This window comes from Rhea pennata, chromosome 13, assembly GCF_028389875.1.
Source record: "Rhea pennata isolate bPtePen1 chromosome 13, bPtePen1.pri, whole genome shotgun sequence".
Taxonomy (NCBI): domain Eukaryota; kingdom Metazoa; phylum Chordata; class Aves; order Rheiformes; family Rheidae; genus Rhea; species Rhea pennata.
In genome coordinates, this window is record NC_084675.1 from 13,673,456 (window position 1) to 13,696,520 (window position 23,065).

A 23,065-nucleotide genomic window follows, 5' to 3' on the forward strand; every position below is an offset into this window, starting at 1 on the left:
TTCATGTGTGATATAAAACCCCTTGTATAGTTACTAACAATACCCCGGCATTGTTTCGAACATGTAGGGTGTTGTTCTGGCTAACTTCCAATTCCAGTAATAACACTCTATCTACCTACAGTAACCACAAGAAGATATTCTTCATTTTCAGCTCTAAGTGGTTTTATAGTATAGTAGCAAGCTTTCAAAGAACTGCCACACTTCACTGCAAGTTCAGCATTTCACTGCGCATTTATCTGTATGCATACATTTCTTTAAAATTGTAAAAATACCTTGAGATTATTTGGACTACTGGAGTTCTTTTCATACAAGATAATTAGTCATATCTGCTGTGATAAGCTGTTTTGAGTAGCACCCATTAATCACTATCATTAGCAGGATTTCTTGTGTACCAGAATTCACTGTTCCAAGAACAAATCTCTCCTATTACAATACTACTATGTAAACAAAAGCAGCAGCACTATTTTTCTTCACACAAGCCTGGTCTGAATAACAAGAGACAAGTGGTAGCACTTAAAAGTGCAACCAATTCAAGGTGTAAAGGGAAGCTTGCTTATTATCTTCCAGGACAGCAAAAATACATTTATTTTATTTTGCAGGAAAGAAAAACTAGCAGTCTATTTTGTATGCTGGGGAGAAAGACATTGAAAGTAATAAAAAGGGAGAAGAAGTGGGATGAAATACTTTCAGGTCAGAGATAGTAGTTAAAAAATAAAAGTCAAAAAAAAAAAACAAAACTGTGTGGTAAAAGGCTTTTGGGAAAGATTAAGTGATAGAAAAGAGCTGACATCTAAGAAGCAGAAGAAAATTTGACTTTACTTTGTTTGCAGCTGATATTTTCACATTACTCTTAAAGGAGGACGATTTAACTGTTAACCAAAATTTCAGAGTCTTGGAAGAAACTCGTGACTAGCAAATATTCCCAGGATGTATTATTTCTAGCTCCCTAACACCTCTCAGTAAGTTCTGATTCAGGATTTACGCCTGGCTCCAAGTGTCCGGTGACGGACGAGAGGTGAAAGGCACCAGTCTGCACCACGTCCTGCCAAGGTTCCCAGGAGCATCAGGAAGGGGCATCTTTACCTGGAACTCACCTTCTCTACAACTGCTGCTCCAAAACCCAACAGATTTAGAAGAGAAACCCTTCACTTTAGGGGGGAAGCACAGAGGTAGAAAATAAAAGATGAAAATAAAGGCTTGCAGAAGTCCTGAACTTTGAGCTCTGAAAAATAGCAGTTCTTTCAAGAAGAAAGGCGTTCAACCTTACTCTCAAGGTAGAGGAGCCCAGCCAGGCGCGAAATCGCGCTGCTGCACGCGACGCACGAGCAGCGCCTCCGCACGCCCCGCGGATGGCTGCCGCGGCCGATCCTGCCGGCCGCGCACCGAAATCCCCCCGCGGCCGGGAGCCGAAGCACGTGCCGCCCGCCGTGGGGAGGCGAGGGCGGCGCGCCGCAGCGGCTCCCGCAGCTTCCCACCGCCGGCGGACACCACGCGCCCCTCGAGAGCGCCGCTGGGCCGCCCGCGCAGGCCCCTCGCAGGGCCTGGCCCGCGAACCCGCACGGGCCTGCTCCCCGCTTCGCGATCGCCCAGCGGCCGGAAGGCCGGGCGAGGCCGTGCCGCCGCGCGAGGCCGGGCGGCATCGCCCTTCGCCGAAGCGCCCGGACGCCCGTTCCCCTACGGACCCCGGTAACGACAGCGGACCGCTTGCACTGGTGGCGACGCTCCTTACCTCGTGCGTTCAAATAAATAAATAAACGAAATCCAACTTCTGTCGGATTTCTCAAGCCCCGCCCGCGGGCGCCGCTGCGCTCGTCCAGGCGCCGGTCCCGCCGGCCGCCCCCGGCCCCGCTGCCCGGCAGGCGGGTCCCCGCCCGGGGCGGTCAAGGGAAGTCCTAGGGCTCAACGCGCAATGGGAGTTCCGCGCCGCCGCCTGCGGTCGCCTCGCACCCGCCCCGCACGGGAAAGCGGCGCCGAGCGCGGGCGGGCTGAGCGGGGCGAGCAGCAGGTGAGAGCCCGGCCGGGACGCGGCGCGGCGCGACGCGCGGGGCCCGCGGAGGCGCGGCCGGGGCTCCCGCAGCGGCGGGTCCCCGCTGACGTCACCCGCCCCGGGCACCGCCGCCCGCGGCGCCAGCCGGGGCAGCCGGGCGAGGCCGCGGCGCGGCGCGGCGCGGGGGGGGCCGGGCCCGGCGGCCCGCGGCGCGGGCGGCCCCGCGGCGGCGGCCCCGGCACGCCCGCAGGGTCGCGGCAGGGGGCAGGGCGGCCGCAGCGCCGCCGCCGCCCGGCTCGACGCCCCCCGCGCCGCGCCGCGCCGCGCCGCCGCCCTCCCCGCCAGCCGGCGGCTCCGCTCGGCGGCTCCTCCCAGGCGCGGCCCGGGGGCTGCTCCGGCTCCTGGCGGGCGCTGCCTCCCCCCGCTCCCCAGCGCCCGCGGCAGGGCAGGGCGGAGCGGAGCGGCGCTGCCCGCGTCCTCGCCGCCGCGGCTCGCTGCGCGGGAGCGGCGGCGGGGGAAGGGGGGCCCGGCCGCGCCGCGGTCTCACCTGCCTGCGCCAGCCGCGGCCGCACGGCCAGCCCCGCGCGGCGCTCTCCGGAAACGGCGGCTCCTGCGCCGGGCGCCGGGGGAGGGGCGGCGGCGGGGGCGGGCGGCGCCGCGAGTGACAGCGGGAAGGGGACGGCGGCGCAGCGGGCGGGATCGCGGAAGGGGAAGGACGGCAGTGGGCGGCGGCGGCGGGGCTTCCCCGCGGCCGCAGGGCCGCGCTGGGGCGGGCCGCGCCGGGGGCGGCCCCGCGCCGCGGCTTTGTCCGCCGGCGGCGTGAGGGGAGGCGGCCGCTGCCCCGGCGCTTCCCGCCGGCGCGGCACAAAGGGGCCGCGGGGGGAGGCGCAGCCGTGAGGGCGGGGGCGTCGCCGAGACTCCTCTGTCGCCCTAAAACGTTTTCGTTCTGTCCTTTCGTTAGGGCCCGTCCTCAGTGCGGGAAAGACGGTTTGGGGTTGCTCCTTCGTGATGGAGATCGCCAGCGGTGCCTGTAAAGTACTGTATTTCTCTTGCCTTTAAAATGGCTAGCTAAAGAAACCATATGGAAACCAGCATCATTGTCAAGGGGACTGAACTCTGGGTTAGACAAAATGCACGAATGGTTTTCTCAGATTGATTTTTTAGGACGTGATTATCACGATAATTTTGTAATAGCTTCATAAATTTATAAAACTTACAATTTTATAAGTAGCTTTACGCATTGTTTGGGAAAATACCTGGTGTATGTTGTCATGGCCGTGTGAATTTAACCAGGTTTATTGTTATTTCTCAGCAGATCTTATATACAGAAAAGTTTGCTATGCAACATAACATATTTTCACATCCTATTTCCATGGAAATAACCTTCTGTTAATCCTATATCTCATAGCAAAATGTGACTATTTTGTATTTCAAAGGCGTGTTTAAAATCTTGCACTGAATGGGAACAGGCTTTTAATAATATAGAGAGATAGTTAGTACAAGTTAGGAAATAAGGTAACATGTAACAGTAAGAAAGTAGTTAAGAAGTTGTTGAAATATATATAAGCAAAAGTTTTGTCTCTAGGCCTAAACATCCAATCACCTGGCCCTAATGCTCAAAAACAAACAAACAAAACCACATACTTGGATACCATACTAATAAAGTGAAAATAACAGTAATTTCCATCAGTTTCAGTGCTTCTAATCAGGGAGCTCCATGGGAAGAAGTGAAATTGTCAATTTATTGGACACCTCCTAGCCACAAGCTAGAAATAGTTCTCAAGTAGGATCTGTGGGGAGCTGCCTAGAAGCAATCTGTGGCTTTGTTTCCTTCTCTGTAACAGATGGTTACTGACAGACTGAGCTTCTCATCAGTGGCTGCCGCTGAACTTCTCTGATGCTTGTATGTATGCAAAGCATGTTGCTTGCTAGTAAATTCAGTCCTCAAATTGAGAGGTATCTGGGAAATACCTGGAAAGCAGGCAGAGAGCAGAAGGTTTTAATATTGTTGGCCCCTTCAATATGAAGGGACATCACAGAGTATTGTTTTTACTGGAAAAGGATAATTGGAGGACTGGAGAAGGTACTGTTCTTGGGAGGGGGAGTTGTTTTTAATGTTTCTTTTAACTAAATAATAGATGAACATTGGTGATAAAAACTGTTACAGAGTTTGATAATGTTTTTGATTGGAAGTATAGGAAGTAAAGTGAAAAGGAAGTAAGAGTGAGCTGAAGAAGATAGAGAGGAAGAAGCAGCAGAGTGGATTTCCCCTTCACAGAATCTGTGCAGGCCAGATTCTGAACTCACACCTTAAAACTAATTTATAGAAAGACACAAAATACCATATATATACATATATATATATGTATGTATGTATATACACATGCACACATACACACTTTTTTTAACTGAGTGAGCTTAATGCACATATAAATACAACATACATATGTTCTTAGGTATACATGTATTTTCTGTCTAGGGGAAGGAGGGTGACCGGTCTGGAAGTTTTTAGCTGCCAGCAGTTCCCCAGGAGTTGACCTGTTGCTGAGGTCATGCCATATGACCAGTCCAGAGCAGCACTGGTATGGAGCTGTTGCAGGAAGTTACTGAGGCAGGAGTTATAGAGGCAAGCATGAATGCTCACACATGAGTCTTCTTGCATGTCTAGTCCAGGCCTATCCCAAACAAAATGTTAGAATCCCTGGTGAGCTATTGACATTTTCCACCTACAAACTGTTCTGGGAATTTTCCTTCCCTTCTGCTCTACATGCCTGTAGTTCTTGGTCACATGGAGACTGATACGGTGCTCACAGGACTGTGACAATCTCATGCCCCAGTATATAGCCGGGAACTTCTATAGCTGATGGCTATCCAGAAATGCTTTTTCTAAGTAGTGCTATAGATGCGACTTCACCATTACATGCAACAAATTATGCTGCTAAAATTCACAGGAGTCTTCAGGGTAGACAGTTGTAGCAGTGCAGCTACGGCAGTCAGAAGTCAGACTTCTCCTATGTAGATTGACATAGCTACACTGGCCAAAATTTGTTCTGCAGATCTAGACTTACCATTAATACAAGGCACAAATGTTCTTTTACGTTAGCAGGAACATGATTCTGGAGGGCATATTAGGTTCTTCATTCTTATTAGTTATCATTTATCTTTCAGTAATAGCTGTCTAGTAAAAATTTCTAGCTCACTGTCATAAAATAATAATTAAGAAGACAGAAGAAGAACTAATGAGAGGGTCATTGTGAAAGAGGATACATTTCTGCCTGGAAAACAACACAATATAATCTGTTTCCTTGGATATTGAATATCAGCTAGATTTTTAAGTACCCAAGCAGCAGATAAATGATTTAAATTGCTTATTTTGGTTTGCTTTTTGTGTTATGCAACATCAAGACCTAAAGCAGCTTATCTAAGAACTGAGTCAGGACTGATTTTTGTGTGTAAAGTTATGCATGTTAAAGTATTCATGTATTCTTGACATGACTCTTGACAAAGTATTCTTGACAAAGCATGTCAAGATTTGAGTTTTAATGATCATATGAAGTACCCAAATCTGCTTCACATTTTAGTACCCTTGTGACTTAACTATATTCACACTTTTCACACTTTTTTTAAATTTAGTTGTCGAGTATGAAAACATTCAATTCAATAAAATTCGGTAATAACCAATGCAGAATAAACAGGAACCTCCTCAAGACTAGAAAATATATAGTGTAGATATCCATTGTGACATTGTTCATTAAAATTATTTTCTTAAATGCTTACAATGCTGTATTTATTCTGAATATTCCAATTTTTGTTTTTGTCAACTCCAAATGTTTTGAAAGATGGAAGTATGATTAACTGTTCAGTAGAGTCCTGTGTAAATCTGCATACAATAGATATATTCAACTATATTTATAATTTTCCTATCAATATTACGTATATGTGAGATGTGACTTCCACAACCTCCACTGAACAGGAAGGGAAGGAAATTAGTGCACTGCTTGAACAAAAAACCTAACAATATTGTTTAGAGAGAGAGGAAACCAGCTTTGAAATGTATTATGATTGCAACTTGATACCATGGGCTGTAAGCGGAAGAAATCATTAGCTTAGAAAAAAGGCAGTATTGGCACAATAGCCATGTGCAAATGTTAATACGGATATGCATATCAGCAAGGTGTGGGATAAGATTAGGAGGATGAACATTAGTAATAAAAGAGTGGCTTGTCTTGTTAAAGGAAGAAGCTAATTTACAAGGAATTGTTGTTTCTCTTAATCTGATAGAGATATATTTAGGAAAAGGAAATGTGAGGAAAACTACAGTAATTTTGGAAAATAGACTTGATCACTAATGTTCTATTGTATCAACAGTGATTTTTCCCTTTGCGGTTTTCAATTACTGTAAAAGTTGTAGTGATAGTATGTTGAAGTACGGGAAGAACAGCAGTTGCTTTCTGTTAGTATTTGGACTATATATTTGCAGTTGGGATGAGCAGTAATGAAAATGCCATTTTAGGTCTAGGTACGTTATACCGTTTGTACTGTATGTCACAGTTTTAGTGGCTTATAGTCTCACTGGCACTTGGTGTCTGTGAATGTATGACGATGCAGGAGTACGTGTAGGCAAATAAGACTTCTAAAAATACATTGCACAAATCACCCATTCCAGCTGTCAGGGTGAGAACAGCCCTTTTGTCCTGCAGCCCTGGACAACTGAAATCCTATTTCAGACAAGTGAAATTTAGTTATTTGCTGCCTGACAGGAAAGCTGCTGACCTATGCTTTATACCACTCCGTACATTGACCAGCCATTGTGTCCAACCTGAGGCTTAAAATGAGAATTGGCCTTTTGCCCGGTTTCTTTGTAAATGCTACCAACTGGCAGAAAAAAAATGCATGACTACATCCCCTAGCCTGGTGCTTGAAAAAATTCTCCCCTGCTACCTCCACAGAGCTAGTCTTGCTTTGGAAAGAGTGAACGTGACTGACTGTATGGCTGCTTAAAAATAAAAATAGGAAATCAGTTTTTCTTGTCAGACAAATCAAAGACTCAGGTCACCTTAAAAAGCCATGGGCTGCAAGCCGATTATACTGGCCATAGGGAATATTTTTTTTTAGACACATGCACACGCACACCCTCACACACACGTACACACACACTTCTCTCTCTTCCTATCTGTCTTTAATTCTACACGGACCAGTCTAGTTTTGAAGTGAAGGGAGGCCATTGACTTCAACTGAGGTTGGATGTATCCTGTGACCTTCTAGTTTATATATTTAGACTCCCCTTACTGATCTCCTCTTCTGCAGGCCTGATGTCATCACCATTATTATAAGCAGAAGTTGGCACTTGATTGACAGCAAATAGCCTTTCCAAAAAGTAGCCAACAAGTAAGAATGTTCTGTAAGAGTGACATATGAACATGACTCCCTGCAGTCCATTTTTGTTTACAGGCAGTGGAAGAATTTCAGATATTTTTAAGGTCAGTGTCCCCAGTCCAGAGATGAAGGAGAAGACGTGTTTGTTTTTAGACAGCTATTTTGCTTAGAAAACTGTCTTCCAATAATGCTGAAATGGGGGACTAGGCTCTGAAATGAATTCTTTCTCTGTTACAGGCAGCTAGATGGGCACAGCAATGGAGTAGTTCCAATCACATGCACAAAATTATCATCGGTATTCATATTTTTGTTTCAGGAAGTTCAACTACTTAAACATATGTATGTGGGGTTTTTTTTTTTTTTTTTTTTTTTTTTGAATGTTTGATGATTCAGATGTCTGGGATCTCATTTTGCTTGTTTTCTTGAAAACTTTCACAAAAAGGAATCAGCTTGCAAAACCACAAAAATGTACTTCTCAACCAGCTGTCGTAAAACAGTTTGCATGGCCATTTAAATACAGGAGAAGTTTTTATATTTAACATAAATTTATTCTGTTGAGTAACAAATTATTATGTATTCATTATTTTTTAGCCATCAGCAGCTGGCTTAGAACTGTGCAAAGGATGCAGCAAATATGGGAGTATTTAGAGGATATTTGCAAGGTACAAAAAAGAGCTCTTGTTGACAATGTTTCGTAGTACTAGGTCATAGAGGACTTTCATAAAACATATATGCTCTAAATGTGTGAATGAGAATCAGATTGCTGTATTTTCTACTTAGAAATTAATGTAGCATTTCAGTATATTCCATTGGAAGATGGTGAATAGGAGTAAAATGTAATTCTCTATAACTGACCCAACTTCTTATTAGGGTATTAGGGTTTCTAAAATAATAGGAACATTATGTAATAATTAACATTAAATACATCTAAAACATCTAAAAAAAACCATTATTTAAGAGGGAAGGAAGTAAAATTTAGAATGAACTCCAGAGCAACACTGATGATCAGATATAGAAAAATATCACTTCTAAATGTTTTAAATGGGAAGATTAACTGGTAATTCATGTTTTGTTTGTCTGACCTTGTATAACTAATTGCAATAAGGTCATATGTATGTATCAGATACCAGAATTTGGCTTTCTTAGTAAATATGTTATACTGAACATATAATTCTTATTTAATAGTTTGTACTAAGCATGTTAACATATGAATGGTGTATCTTAGAGTAATTATTCTAAATTACATTTGTATACATAATGTTTTTTATATACGTTTATAAATATATATATAAAATTTTAAAGTGTTCTGGAAAGAAGCCTTAATAATAGTTTTAAAGAATTTCCATGTGGTAGTTCCTGCAGCATAGGGGACTGAAAGCTAGTGCATTGCCTTAGTTTCTGTTAGGACACTGTAGCAAAGGCAACTTCATTTGAGCTACCCTAATGATACTGTTTTTACCTTTTGCCTATACAAATCATATTGTATTGTGGAAAAATACCAAATAAGGAGTAATTTTGTAGTGGAGAACATGGATTTATGAGAGTAGGTTGAACAGAAGAATAACAGAGAAACTCATAAGCCAGTATCTCATTCCTGAATCTTTGCTAAATTGTTTTATAACACACAGAAAAGCATAGCTGATAAAAAACTAACATAAAAGCATAGTGGATAAAAACTATGTTTTGATACAAGCATGATACATGAATGAACTAGTCTCTTCTTTTTAAGTTACAGAAATACCCAAAGACCCTGATTGGGATTGAGATTTAAGTAATTCACTTACGGAACGGCACTTCTTAGGAACCACTAAATGTAAGAAAATCTAAGCTTTCTTCATAAATGACTATTGATTATACCCTTCATGAAGAACCTCTTTTAGGTGTCAGTTCCAACGCAATCCAAGTCTTCTGGTGACATGAAATGTGAGATGCCTGTGACTTATTCTTTGGCAACGATGGTGCTTTGGCCACCTGTCTGTCCTGGGCTTGAGAAGATATTCATGATGTTGACAGAGAAGAGTGGGGTTTATCTGCTAAAAACTTGGCAACCCAATTTTGTCTGCTCCAAGGGACCAGTGCAGTCAGTAATGCTTGATTGGCTGCATACTATTTTCCTCTGGCTCGAACAGGAAGGTAAAAAAAAAAAAAAAAAAAAAGGAAAGCTGACCTCAGTGGCAGGTTTCAGACTGATATGATTAGTCAGCTTCTTCTAGTGCTTTCATACCTTCTCTGTAACTGCAGCCAAGACTGTATTTGGTTTGCTTTCATAGAGGTCCATCACCAGCACCTGGTTCTCCTTGATAAATGTGACATCAGATTTGAGGAGCTCGTTCCACTTGTCACAAAGATGAAGCTTATGATGTGCTGCCCAGCTCCTTTTTCTTTTTCTTTTTTTCTTTTAAACTTATTTAGCCAAGAGGGTACACAGCTGGCCATCCTGTTAGATGCAAATATCCTGCACTGCTGGACACATACCGAGGATGCAGGAACAGGTCTTTCTTTCTGTTGCGCAGTGTTTATGGTTCACTCTAGTGTTGTCTTTTTTCACAGCCCAGAAATTCCTTGTTTGTGTATTCATTTGCCTGAAGTTTAAGGTCTATCTGAAGTTGCCTCTCCTGGAATAGTTTTAGATCCTTCACCGCTTTCCAAATGCTGGCATCTAAAGTACGTAGATGATTTTTTTTTTTTTTTTTTTTTGTCTGGGAGGGCTGGTTAAAGGTGTTCTCTACCTCCCATGTCTCAATTACTGTGTCTTAATTATTTCAGCAGGCACATGCAAACCTCTCTACTGTGGTTTGGCTCCAAAGGTCTTAATTCATCTGTCATTACTATATGTGGAATTTGATAATTGTGGTTCCCAGCTCTTTTTCATGGCAGGTAGTCAAGTGTATAATTGTAAAAGCAGGTATAAAAAGCTACCAAGTCTGTATCAAACTTTCAGATTACATTTCTTGCTGGCCTAAAAGGCAGGAAACAAAACATCAGGCCCACAAGAGTTGCACATATGCAAGTTTGTGACTCTTGTGTAAGCAGTCCCATCTGCCAGCACTAGGGACCGTGAGACAACAGCTCTATGGTGGCAGCTGACACCTAAGGTGTGAGGGAAAAAAGGTTTTCAGCTTTCTGTGTGCATTGTTAAATAATTCAAATGAAGAAATAAACACAACCCATAGGTGAATTTTTTGAATTTCACACTGGCAGATCAAGATACTATAGCCCAAATGCGTATACTTTAGATTCCTTTAGGCACATAGCATCAAACCAACTGTTAATAAAAGATAAGGGAGTAGTAAAACAGTATGTAGGCCATATATATGCTATGCATTAGTTCATTTCTATTGTTGGATTTTACATCTGTTACATTTCTTCAGGAATTCCAAGAATGAGAGGGAGGAACTGATACAATATAGATCTTTTGAAGTTAAAATTTGATATTAGAATCAACTGTCAAAACACTGTGTACATCTCGAGGACCTTTGTAATTCCAAGAGTTGGAAGATGAGAAGACAATGAATAGGATACAGAGTATACTTCTTTTTCCTTTTTAATCAGAGAACATTTCAGAAATGGTGATGTAGTTGATAAACATTCATTTTAGTATGAAAGAATAAGGAAATGAAAGAGACTGAAATGCATATTCATATAAGTAATGAAAAGACTAATTAGTAAGGGAATCTGCTGTGAATTTATCACAATAAATTAGCTTATTTTTAGCATACTACAAAAAAAGTAAATACGTGCTGCCTCCATATGAAGTAAATTAATACAAAACAATACGGCTGTCATTTTTTGATTTTTACTAATGTTAGCTGTCATCAGGTGTTTTTTTATCCATCTCAAAGACAATTTAAAATATGTCAAGAAACCCATACATACACACATAGGTATACACATGGATTTTTCTATATTTATTTGTTACCATAGATACTCTGAGAGATAGATGAATGATATGCTGTTATAAAGATGTACATGAGATAAGTACACAGAGTTGATTTGTCATGTTTATCTTAGTTTTCAGCATATCAAAGGCTACAAATAGAAGAAGATGGTAAATAAACCACAATAGCAGAGGCTTATAAATAGCCTTATTAAAAAATAATAAATAATAAAAATAAATAGTTGAGAGTTGGGGAGACAGTGCAGGTCTAAATATTTGCTCTTTTATACAACCCTGGAGACAATTTTCTCTTGCCACAGAGAGTGAACCAGATAATCATAAAGTGATGAAAAACTTCTGTTCTTGTGCTCTTAAATTCAAATGTGTAACATATACTTCTAGCTCTGAATCTGTTGAGTATTGCTTCTAGAGAACAAATGATATGTATAGTTGCTGAAGAATATGATTTGCTACTTCTTGGAATAACTGCCTACAAACATGTGAACTTGACCCCTGTGCCAACTAACAAACTCTTGACTGTGCACACAGATAACCTCAGTAATGCTTCCAGAAAAGTAGGATTTGGGGAACAGACTTATTTGTCCCTGACAGGAATTGTTTTCCTCCTTTCACAGAGCAAATAACATATTGACAGACATAAGAGCTGCTAATTCTGGCCTTCTGATTACAGGTCCCATGCAATTTGATGTTTTGCTTAACCTCAAAAGGAACAGTCATTTTCTAAGAAAATATCAGTCAAACTCATAATACTTTTGGTCTCTCCCTCAAGGTTTTTGAGCATGTAGCAGAATGTTTTTGAGTACTGGCAGAACAGCACAATGCATAGTAAGAATGAAGTTCAGTCTCCTTTTTCCCTGTGTGTAATTGCTTTTCTGGAAATATGTAAGCAGAAGTCTCTATAATGCACACTTCTCCAGATGTAAGATGGTATAAATCTAATTTTGGGAGTCTCAGGCCTAAATATAGTAGCAAGAACAAATATATCTAAAGCCCATTGGCCTCAGTCATGCTTTTAATTAGTGATTTTAAAAGCCATGGTGCTGATCTTGCAATGAGATCCATTTATGCATAGATCTCATTGAAAGACCAGGACCTGAAATTATATAACAAACTCTATTGCTGGGCAATTAATATGGTTCCATGCTGTGTTTAGTTCTACTCCCATTTTGCATTAAATGGATTTGAAATTTGTTTCAAGGTCAACAATTTATGAATTAAGAATTGTGTTTGTAAATATCTTCAAACTTCTGATTCCACAGGAATTTGAAAACCTCAAAATGCAAAGGTTTGTAGCGCTTTAGCCCTGTAAAATTGTATGGTAGCATGAAGTATGAAATGCAAAGAGTATCTGCAATTTAATAGCCTGCAATTATTTGCATTATAATCATTTGTGCATTCTGTATGACCATATTCTATTAAATTCAAGGACTGTAATACAGAATTGTACAAAGAAGCAAAAAAAAAAAAAAAGAAAAAAGAAAAAAAGAAAAAAAAGGCAGGTGTTTCAAAACGAATCTGGAGAAAGGACAACATCAGCATGCAAATCAGTTTTGCAAAGATTCACTTTACAGAATGGGGATTTAAAAGAAATATGGGCCAAAGAATTAGGCTCTTCTTATATGCACACAGGAAAAATGTCAGCTTGATGAGTAGACATCTTCTAAAACAACATCTAAATTACCAGAGAATTTCCTTGAACTGAAATGAGTTGCAAGATGGGCTAATTTCTTACAATATTAGTAAATCATTTTAAACAAAATTTTGATGAGACATTCTTGTTACGATTTTGCTGAGGCAAATTCATTAAATTGCAAGGATGATAAATCTTGAGGAAAAAAAAATCCCTTTGATACTCTATAAACTTGGTTTCTGAGAACCTGAGATTTGTTTGGCATGTTGCTGAACAATCATTTATCTTTGCTGACTATCTGGTTTACATTACTAGAACATGAGCTGTTGTACACCAAATGGCATTGTCCAGTTGAGCTTTATTTTTAGGCTGCTTTGTAGCAGAAGGCGGCTGGCACATCACTTCTTACTCCAGTGGTGCATGTTACATTCCCACCAGGAGCCCCACTGAGAGGTGTGGAAGGAAACTAGTAGCAGGAATGAAAGCAGTGAAAAGTACAAGTCTCAGAACTCTGCTTTAGTGGGTCAGCTGCCAAGAATTACTACATGTGATTGGTACTTTAAAGCTGCCTTTGCTTCCCATTAGGGTCTGTTCTGACAATCTAAAAATCATGCATAGAGAATTTGCTAGAACTTTGAATTAACATGCAAGTAACCAAAATAGCCTGTTAGTCACCTTCAATTTGATTTTGCGGAAGTCCTAACCCTCCGACTCATATGTTCTGCAGTGCATTAATTATTAACTTATGAAGTAGTAAGTATATTTTAAAGAACATATTCTGAGAATTTGCTTCTGCCTCTTTTTAGGAGAGCAGCAATCTTACTGTTAGACCTCAGAATAAGCAATAAGAATAAATACTGAGGGGTGCTACTAGAATCTGTATGATTGGAGGCCACCATTATGTAGTCTTTTTGATCCAGCATAAATCTCTGCTGCTTTTGAAAGGGACTCTTTGCCTTACACATTGCTGCTCCCTGTGTTGTACATGCAGTAATGTTCTTGATGCTATATGCTAAGCAGATGAGGGAACTAATTCAGCCTGAATAACAGTCTTCTGTGGTTGTGGAAACATGTATCATCTTTATGAAATAGGTTCTGTATTACTTTCTGGAAAAGAGAAATATTTTTGCGTGGATGGTAAACTAGAGTCCAAGTCCAGTCTGATGCTCTGTAGTGTCATCTGCAGCTTGAAAATACATATTACATAGGTCCTGATTTTATTGTCATTGCAGTCATTGGCATCTTAAAATTTTCAGTTGTGTTTCTACATTAATGTTCATGGCACAATTGCCAAGACTGGGAAATTTTAGCCTCAAGTCACAATGTACATCTGAAGTGATTTTGTGCTATTTGAGTAAGTGTTCTTGACAAGCATTAAAGGTCTGATTTCTGTAGCAGTGGACATCACTGAATACTTAAGGTTCTTTGCTCATTATTCAAAGGAATATCCTTGGTTTCTGTTGTATTTGATATAAGGTAATGGAAGTTTTTAAATTTATTTCCTGCCTTGTAAAAATCCATTGCCTATACAGGAATCGTACCCAAAGTGAATTTATTCCTATGCTACAGAAGCAGTTGCAAATCTGGTAGCCAGTACTTGTTTTATCTATTTAAAAATAATAGTCTTTGTTAAAATTAAGCTATTTTAGAGACACTGTGACTTGGCAGCTTTAACATAATGATAGTTGACTGAAGGGGAGATTGTCCTATCTGCTAATAAAAGCTGTACAGTGTCACAATTTGTAAATTCAGGAAAACTTATCTTCTAAAAATAATTCTTTAAACAACTATACAGCTCTTTTCAGAGTAGGATTCTACTATTGGGTTTGGTACTCACAATCTTATAAAGGAAGCTACTTGTGCTCCCTTCGATACAATATATAGTTTAACTGTGTATGCATCTTCAGGGTAGAAAAGAGACCCAAGTGTGACAGAAAAGGAAATTGCTCTCATCTTAGAGTTTGATTCAAGCTTTAGGCGTAGGGCTTTTTAAATGACAAATGTTCAATGAAATAATATTAAGTCTTTATACTCGAGAGCACAATTAATCTGAGATTTCAGGACTCTAAGAAATGTTAATTAACTAGTTATCATTTCTGTAAAGTGTTAGCATTACAGTCATTTTGTGGGTTGATAAGTGAAGTGTGGAAAGATTATGTTCTTCAGAGAAGATGAGATTGGGGTTCTTTCTATGTGTGTTCCATACTAGGTATTTATAGAGATAAACTGCTTACAAGGTGGTCATCTCCATAGATTTTCCATCAGGTTAGCCCATAAAGAAAAGGAAGAATAGTGGGAGAGATTGTGAACAACTTCAGTCACATCCAAAACAGGTTGTTAATGTAGCCTGAAGCTTTGCGCTGGACACCTGAGCGCCCAAACACAGCTCTGAAGCCACCCACTGATCTAAGGGATTTGAAGCAGTTGCATATTCAAGGAAGGAACAGAGGGAATGTTGACTGTTCTTGTAGGAAGGTAAATGTTTGTACCAATTAAGTATATTTTTTCAGAACTTATACTAACCTCTATAACTAGACTAAATAATGTGCAAATTAGAAAAACACTGTTAGGCTTATAGAAATATATCTCTGAACAGGTTTGCTGAAATCTATTTTTAGAGTTTGGTATAATTAAATAATATGATCACTTCAAAATATGACTCATTATAGAAGTTCTGTGCAGTGCAGGAATTTCCCAGCTACTATACATCTAGCTTATTGTCTTGTTTCCATCAGAAGCTAGCAGCAGATGAATTGGAGGAAGGTATAGAAAGGGCCCACAGATACTGAATAATCCAGTGTCCATATTAGATACCAGGCTGATCTTAAATATATTTTGACTGTTAAACCCTGAAGCATGGCATATTCATATGCTTGTCATAATCTTTTTTGCTGTAAGTAATTGCTATTCTGAGTATTGCTGATGACCATTTCACCACTGAATCTCTTTTTGAATCTTGTGACAGTGATGTCTCAATGATTTCCCTTAAAAATGAGTTTCATGATATAATTGTACGTTTGTTATTTTTTTATTATTGAATCTCAGACAAAATTTACTCTTGTTTTTCTGCTACAAGACAATGGGAAAAGAAGTTAAAAGTCTACCTTTTTTGTAATAGTCATATTTTTACTCATTTTTATCACAGGCCTTTCAGTCCTGTTTCATTTCGTGATAAAAACCAAAACATCTTTTTAATTTGCCATTTCCTAGGCCAGGGTTATTCTCCTCTCCCTTCTTTTAATTCCATCAATCTCAGCAGCATCCTTTTTTGAAGACCTTGGCAGCCCATACTGTTACGCTTTCTTCCAGAGGAAGCTATACATATTGATTTCTCTATCATTCTACAACTTTTTCATTTTTACTTTTCTTATGCATCACAACATTTTGTTTGCTCTTGGTGATCACCCCTAAACATGGCCCAAATCCCTTTTCTAAGCTGATACAATTTTTAAAGAATGCTATGAATCATATAAATAAATTATTTCCCCTTCAAAAGCACAGTATTTCGTAGTTATCAAAACTGAGGTGTTTGCCATCAGTCTGCTGATGTGATTTTATTTAATTAGATCTTTTGAAGTTCTTTGTAGTCCCTCCAACCATAATATAAATAACCTGTCATCTACAAATTTTGCTGCTTGCTTTTTAGATCTTTGCTTTTTTTCTAGATCAGTAATAAATACATTAAATTACAGAGAACTGTTATTTTACGTAGTAGAAAATCTTGAAGCACACTGCTGCTAACTCCTTACCAAAATGAAAAAAAGCATTTGATCCCATTCTCAACCAATTTTGTATCTGTCACAATACTTTTCCTCTCCAATGGAAAATAAATTTCTCCACAATTATTCTAAGATAATAGAGGATTAGGCAGGATCTGCAGTGCTGCCAAGAGAAATTCTTATTTAGTTTTTGTTGCAGCTTTTTGTGGGAGACCCCATGAAAATTTCTGGTAGTAGTTAAATAAGGTCAAACAGTTCCTCTATAGTCACGACTTTTTCTTTCAAGAAATTCTAAAAGATTAGTAAGATAAGTTCTTCCATGGAAGAATTTGTTCTGGTTAAATCAACATTCTGCCATTAATACCATTCCAAACATCAGTTTTCTTATTCTGTTTGTAATAACTTTTTTAACCACATTGCTAGGTGAAAGATAAAACCTGCTGGTTTCTAATTCCCCTTTCGCCATACTATTTATACTGCATTTGCCATTCTCCAAATTGGAAATTGCATTTTTTCCCCAAGTACAGTTTGTGTTCCTAAGATGTCTGTGTTTGGCCCAAATAATTATTTCTTAGATGGAAAAAATATGTTTTAATTTTTTTAAATGTATTTTTAAATTTTTGAAAGTTGAGTTTTCATTTATGAAAAATTGTAATTTAGTGCTCTGGACACATCTCTGTTTTAAGGGTGAGATTTTTTCAAAACTATTGGTAACAGGAACCTCTGTGAAACTAGTGAATTTCCCATTATCTTCAGTGAGAAAAGAGATGAGCCACCACTAATGGCATTCAAAAGCCTGTCCTTAAGTTTAATCATCCGAACAAGTGATGTTCGTATTGTTTCTCTGCAAGATTGTATAGTTTGTCTGGTATCATGAAAGCAGTTTAAAACAATGCAGTAAGCATTTTGCAATTACCTGATAAGCACTAAGAGAATTCTGTAGTACTTAATAGGAATATAAAATAATCAGTGCAGTGCTGCCATCTGTTGGTAACTGATTAGCAATGTTGCAGAAGAACTACCTCAAAAGTAGAACTACTTTGGAACAACTACTGTTTAATGATGAACTGTCACACAGGCTTGCTGTGGAGTATTACTGTTTTCCACTCCTGAGAGGCCGTGTTTCACTGGTGTGTCCTAGAGAGCCAGGCAGTTTGCCCTGTGCTGCTGCATTGCTGGAGAACTGCTTTGGCATGACAGGAGGCTGCAACTTGTCCCTGGCTTTCACCTCTGGGCCAAATTGTTTGAACTTTCTTCCATCATTGAAGCTACTCCCTGGGATAAAGGCTGTGAAGACCTGGCACACTCCAATAGGAATATGTGAGAATTCCTTCTCCCCCACCTGCACAAAGGGGGAAAGAGAAAGGAGTGGGATCTGCAAAATTTCTGAGTGATAAAATCTTTCTCATCTTAAAACCTGTATAACCTGAGACAGATAAAAAGCATGCTTAAAGCACAGTTCTTTCTAGCCAAGGGTTTGCATATCATGAACCTAATCAATGGCAATACTCTTTAGTATAGAAGGTAGGGCTCAAGATCCTCAGAGAACTGTGTAAAGGCTTGCTTTTTTAGCACTGCCAAGCTGAGATGCTCTGCAGCCAGAGTTTCAGAGTTGTTAAGCATCTATATAGTGAATTAAAAATCTGATACCTCTGCACAAGAGCCATCAAAATCCATTGTTCCTCAATATGCACATTCCAGAATGATATGTTTTATCCAGTGGACCAAAAGTCCTAATGAGAGCTATGTGAACCATACAATTACTACAACAAGACGATTACTACACAGGAATGAATTCCTACAGACAAGTGATAAAGGACAGTACGCTCAGCAATGACAGTAAACAAAGTAATTGTCATCTGTGATCTCTGTCTTGACCGTTAAAGCACACTTAAAAAGAATTCTGAAAAGGCAAGCCAAGGAACAAAAATTACTGGACATTAAAAATAGATACTGGAAACACTGATTTTACAACATGCTGAAATTTTCCACATACACACTAGCTCATATCCCAAAGAAAATGGATAACTGCATTTCTCCGTTTTGTATGGCAGAGAACCATAGTATTTCTCCTCTTGCTAGTTTCCTCCACTGTTGCAGATGTCAGTAACTTTTTTTTTCTCAGATTAAGTGATTAACCTGGTTAAACTCAGAGCAATTGTTTCCTCCTTGTACCTACCTTGGAGTTTGCTCTTTTTTGTGCCAGACTTGAAGAAGACTATGTATCTGGCTATTGCCATCTGAGCAAAAAGATGATCTCTCTCTGCAAACCTTCGCCATCTTAAATTCAGGGCGCTCAGTAGAAACTCCTAAAAGTGCAGGTGTAGCTGATTGCTCAAGTATTTGAGAATTAGTACATTAACATAATAAGTCCTGATCTCAGACTGTTAAGTGTGCTCATTTTCTGAAACCCGCTCCAATCTCATAAAAAGTACAATTTTCTTTGCAAGTATCAATGAGCCCTGTCCCACCTAAATTGCTGTAGTGAGTGTGGGACCAGGTTTCTCCCACTGCTTAAAACAAATGCTGATAGCTGTGGAGTGCTCTGCAAATATAATTCCTTTTTCATACTTGAAACATGTGATCTGATTCGAAAATTTGGTCTCATATTATCAGGCCCAGAAGAATCCATTCTACTCCTTCGTCTGCTGCTATTCAAATATTTTATTCCATTGCTGGGGAACAGAAGCAGGATTCAAGACTGTAGTTTTGTTTGCTTTCATGTAATAAAGTAAGTTAGTACAATGGATTTAAAATCCTGGAATTATATATGAAAAATTTACATCATGCAGGAAAATTTTAATTAGGAGAAATTAGCCTCTTGGTTCTTTCTGATAAATTAATCATAGAGATTATCTGTTAAACGTCCCACTTAACATTTATGGCTCAAGTGCCTGAGGCAGTACTATTTAGGCCTCACACATTCATTTGGAAATATTAATTTCTAGGCAGCTGTCTTCCAAAATGGAATTTTCACTTGTCTTTTTCATAAGTAGGTCATTGTGCAGCTGTTGTTAATAGAGGCTGGCATTTGTAAAATGGTAAGCCTGCCATTGTACCCTATAAGTCACAAAATTGATTTCCATCAATTGTAGAATATCCTTTTCTAAGATACCCTTTCTCAGCCCCCAGGGTGTCATCCCTTGCTATGATAGCCTTTGGCCTTTCTGGAATGGAAATCTGTTTCAGCTGGTTATTCTGCCTGAACTGAAGCACTATGTTCACATGTCTGTTCCCCATTAGTTTAAGGTCTTGTCCTTACTGTACATTATGGCTTCCATCTATAGAGCTGCCCTAAATTTTCTTAAAGGAAACTAGTATGACAGCCATCAGCTGTCAAAGAAACAGCTGTCTCAACTGCTGAATCTTCCAGGTCGAAATCCTCTTTCTACCCTCCACAATAAAATCAGTTGATTTTTTTTTAATGTAGACAAGGCATTACTGTCTTTGCAGTGTTCAGCTGTTGCACAGCTTGTGGACAGACAAGCAACACCAGCAACAGCTACAAACGTTATCCTGTAGTAATTATAATTAGGACCTTGACTAGCATATTTCTTCTACATTATAAAATTTGCATAGTCTGTTGCATGAATAGTTTGAACACTAGAAATCTCTAAGGAGGAAATCTCTAGCCTTTATATTTTAGAGAAGAAGAAGAAGGTCAGCAAGTATTGGCATCAGAGAAGGAGGTGTAAGAAAAGGAAATATGAGTGACAGTTACAAAATTTAAAAATTTATGAAATGAGAGAGAACAATATTTCAAAATTTTAGAATAAAATATTACAAAAGAAAGTAAACAATTTACACTGTGTGAACTGCAACACACCCATTAGTTATGGGTGATAAAATGAACATTTCAGAAAGTAGAATTGATAATAAAACAGTGATGATATTGTCTGTACTGTGGACCAGAATAATAGGTTCCTTACTGAGTGCCTGAACCTACATATTCTTACATGTTAAATGGTATCTTGCAAAACAGCGAGGTTATGTTAATGAATACAGCTAAGTGTAAGCAGAATGCTTGTAGAATTGGGGCCTTAGCCTAACAAAATCCTACAGACTTTGGGATTGGATCAAATAAACTTGAAGGTCTTCAAGATTCAAGGTCCTGAGGATTTGGAGATAATTTGAATAGTGCAAGGACCATGCTAAAAAGACAGAGAAGTGGAAACAAAATTGAAGACAGGGAGGTGTTGAACCATGGATTGAGCCACAGTTAGGACTGTTGTGCTATTTAACAGCAAGGGATTCAAGTTTCATATGAAAAGGAGGAGAACAAGTTCAAGATTCAAGATTGCTACATGATCAGAGCAGTGAGAAACAAGCACACACTAAGAAGCAAGTGAGGTAGCCAGAAAAGAGAACTATAGTGATGAATGAGGATTTAATAAACAAAACTGAGAAAGGCATTTTAGCAAGGTAGGTATAAGAGGCGGTGCAATATGGAATATGAAGAGAATATGTATAATAGCTTAGATATCTCCAAGGTTTTAAAATAAAAGGCAAGACAGAAGAACTGCCAGTTCTGATAAAAGAGAAAAAGTAAACACTGAATTGAGACATCATAACTCTTCAATATTTAAGAAAACAACATGATAGCTGAGAGCATCTGCAAGAGAAGTAAAGTGTAGATGGCAGACCTTCAGTTTGAGACTAATCACTGGAAAGACAGCAAAGTGCTCTGAGAACAATGAAAGCATGATAATTACTGTTGAAAGCAGAAGAGAAACAGAGAAAAAGTATATGTTAAGGCAGGCTGGATTTGCTAGGGATCTGGTGAGATCACTTTAACAAAATCCTATTTGCCCCAATTTAAGAAAATCAGAGAGGTGAGTCAGGAGCATTTCATGACTGACTATATCAAAAGCTATCAGTAAAGTTAACAGTTTTAAAAGGATATTTGTTCTCTCTCCATGACTAACAGGAGATATTTTATAGACCAAAGTACTTCATATCCTTATTTGCAGCCTGAGCGTGAACAGAAGTCTAGTATCATTGAGCTTTTATTCTCAAGAACTTGGAAGGAAAGGAAAACCTGAAGTTTATGGGGCAGTGCACATGATGACCTAAGTGACTTCTTCAAGTTTTACTTGGTGTTTGTGTGCTTCTTTGTGGAATCATCTTCATAGTCCAGTTGTTACTTCATTTTCTTACCTTACATGAAGATACAAAGGGAACCATAGTCACTGATGGATGATCAGGTAGATTCAGGCAGGAGGAGGGAAGCAACTTTCCCTTGGAGGAATTGCCTAATACTATGATAGGCAGCAATGAATGTCCTCAAAAGACATAAAAAAGATGAAAAATTATGAAGGATTTAAACTTTATTATGATGAAGAAAAAGCCTTTGGCCTGCTAAAATGATTATTTCTAGTCTGAAGAACCAAACTTTAGAAACAAGCAAGTGCACAGTGAGGCAAGGAAGGGCCTTTTTAGAGTTTATTTAGAGTAAAGTTTATTATCACTATACTTGAGGTACATATGTATTAATATAATTAAGGATTAGTTAAGAATGTTCTTTGTTTTTCAGTCTGGAAAAATGTTAATTCTGTCCCTGAAGACTTGGGCTGTGATTTGAGTGATCTGAGTCAAGTTCCTGCTCTGTGACTCTCTGACTTAGGCCCAGATCCATAAAGGGGCTTAGGTGCTTAAAATATGACTTCACCAGGATTTATTAATTTAAGCCACAGAGTACAATCCTCAGAATTTGACATACGGCTTTATACGCCCATGTTTAAACAACATTCAACTTTATGCTCAGAACTGCCCTTTTTTTTTCTTTTTTTTTTTCCCCAGGAGAACTGAGCAGCTGTTCGCCTTCCTGCCCTGGCCTGTCTTCAAACCACAGCGTGCCACCGCCTCGCGGTGCGGGATCCAGGGCCCAGGCAGCCAGCCCCGAGCCGCTGCAGCTTAGACATGTAAGCTCCTTACGTAACGGCCTGGGGAGAGCTCAGGTTTTCAGAGTCAAAACTGGAACAGGCAACGTGTCGTGCAAGGGCTGTCCAAAGCAGCCGGTAGGAAATGCCAGAGAGGGGAGCGCGCCCCTTCTTAGGGGTGTTGATGTCTAACGGAGGTTTCAGGATGGTATTTATGCCAGACTCGGATTCAGAGCTCTGATCGCTACCCTGGTCCCGGTGTGGATACCACAAGCTGATCAGCATTTACTTCAGCGGCACCGCCAAACTAAGCAGGGAAGGCACACTCTCCTCCTCGGCTGTGCTGCTCCACACAGAACCAGACTGGGGGACTGACGGGCATTAAAAATAACTCCAGAGGAGAAGCAAGAGTGATTATTTTTAACCTGGTCAGTTAACTGTGTGGCAAAACGAACCGCAGTACTGATGCAACTGCAGAGGCAGCCCAGACCTGGGTGTGAGCAGCGGGGCAGGGGCGGCCTGAAGGGCTGCTTCCACCCCCACCGCGCTCCCCTGCGCCCTGAACCGTGCCTTGCA

The 23,065-nt window shown here is 40.1% G+C and overlaps 1 protein-coding gene and 1 long non-coding RNA gene across 7 annotated transcripts in view; one reads left to right on the forward strand and one right to left on the reverse strand.

Moving 5' to 3' along the window:
* The window catches only part of GARRE1 (granule associated Rac and RHOG effector 1), a 61,144-nt gene extending 58,531 nt beyond the window's left edge, over window positions 1-2,613 (reverse strand). Inside the window, exon 1 of one of the 2 annotated variants that reach the window (XM_062586883.1) lies at window positions 2,535-2,613. The gene's annotated coding sequence lies outside the window, so the exon portion shown is untranslated. The remainder of the gene's footprint in view (window positions 1-2,534) is intronic. The other variant, XM_062586885.1, reaches the window with a different exon arrangement.
* LOC134146456 (uncharacterized) lies at window positions 1,942-22,882 on the forward strand. Of its 5 annotated transcripts, none has more exons than XR_009959849.1 (6): window positions 1,942-2,005; window positions 2,949-3,022; window positions 7,955-8,025; window positions 9,093-9,176; window positions 9,914-10,027; window positions 22,410-22,882. It is a non-coding gene; the product is annotated as an uncharacterized LOC134146456 (long non-coding RNA). The 5 variants fall into 5 exon arrangements; XR_009959848.1 differs by having other exon boundaries at window positions 2,949-3,017; XR_009959847.1 differs by lacking the exon at window positions 1,942-2,005 and adding an exon at window positions 3,832-3,890 and having other exon boundaries at window positions 2,863-3,017.
* Window positions 22,883-23,065: the final 183 nt, after the last annotated feature.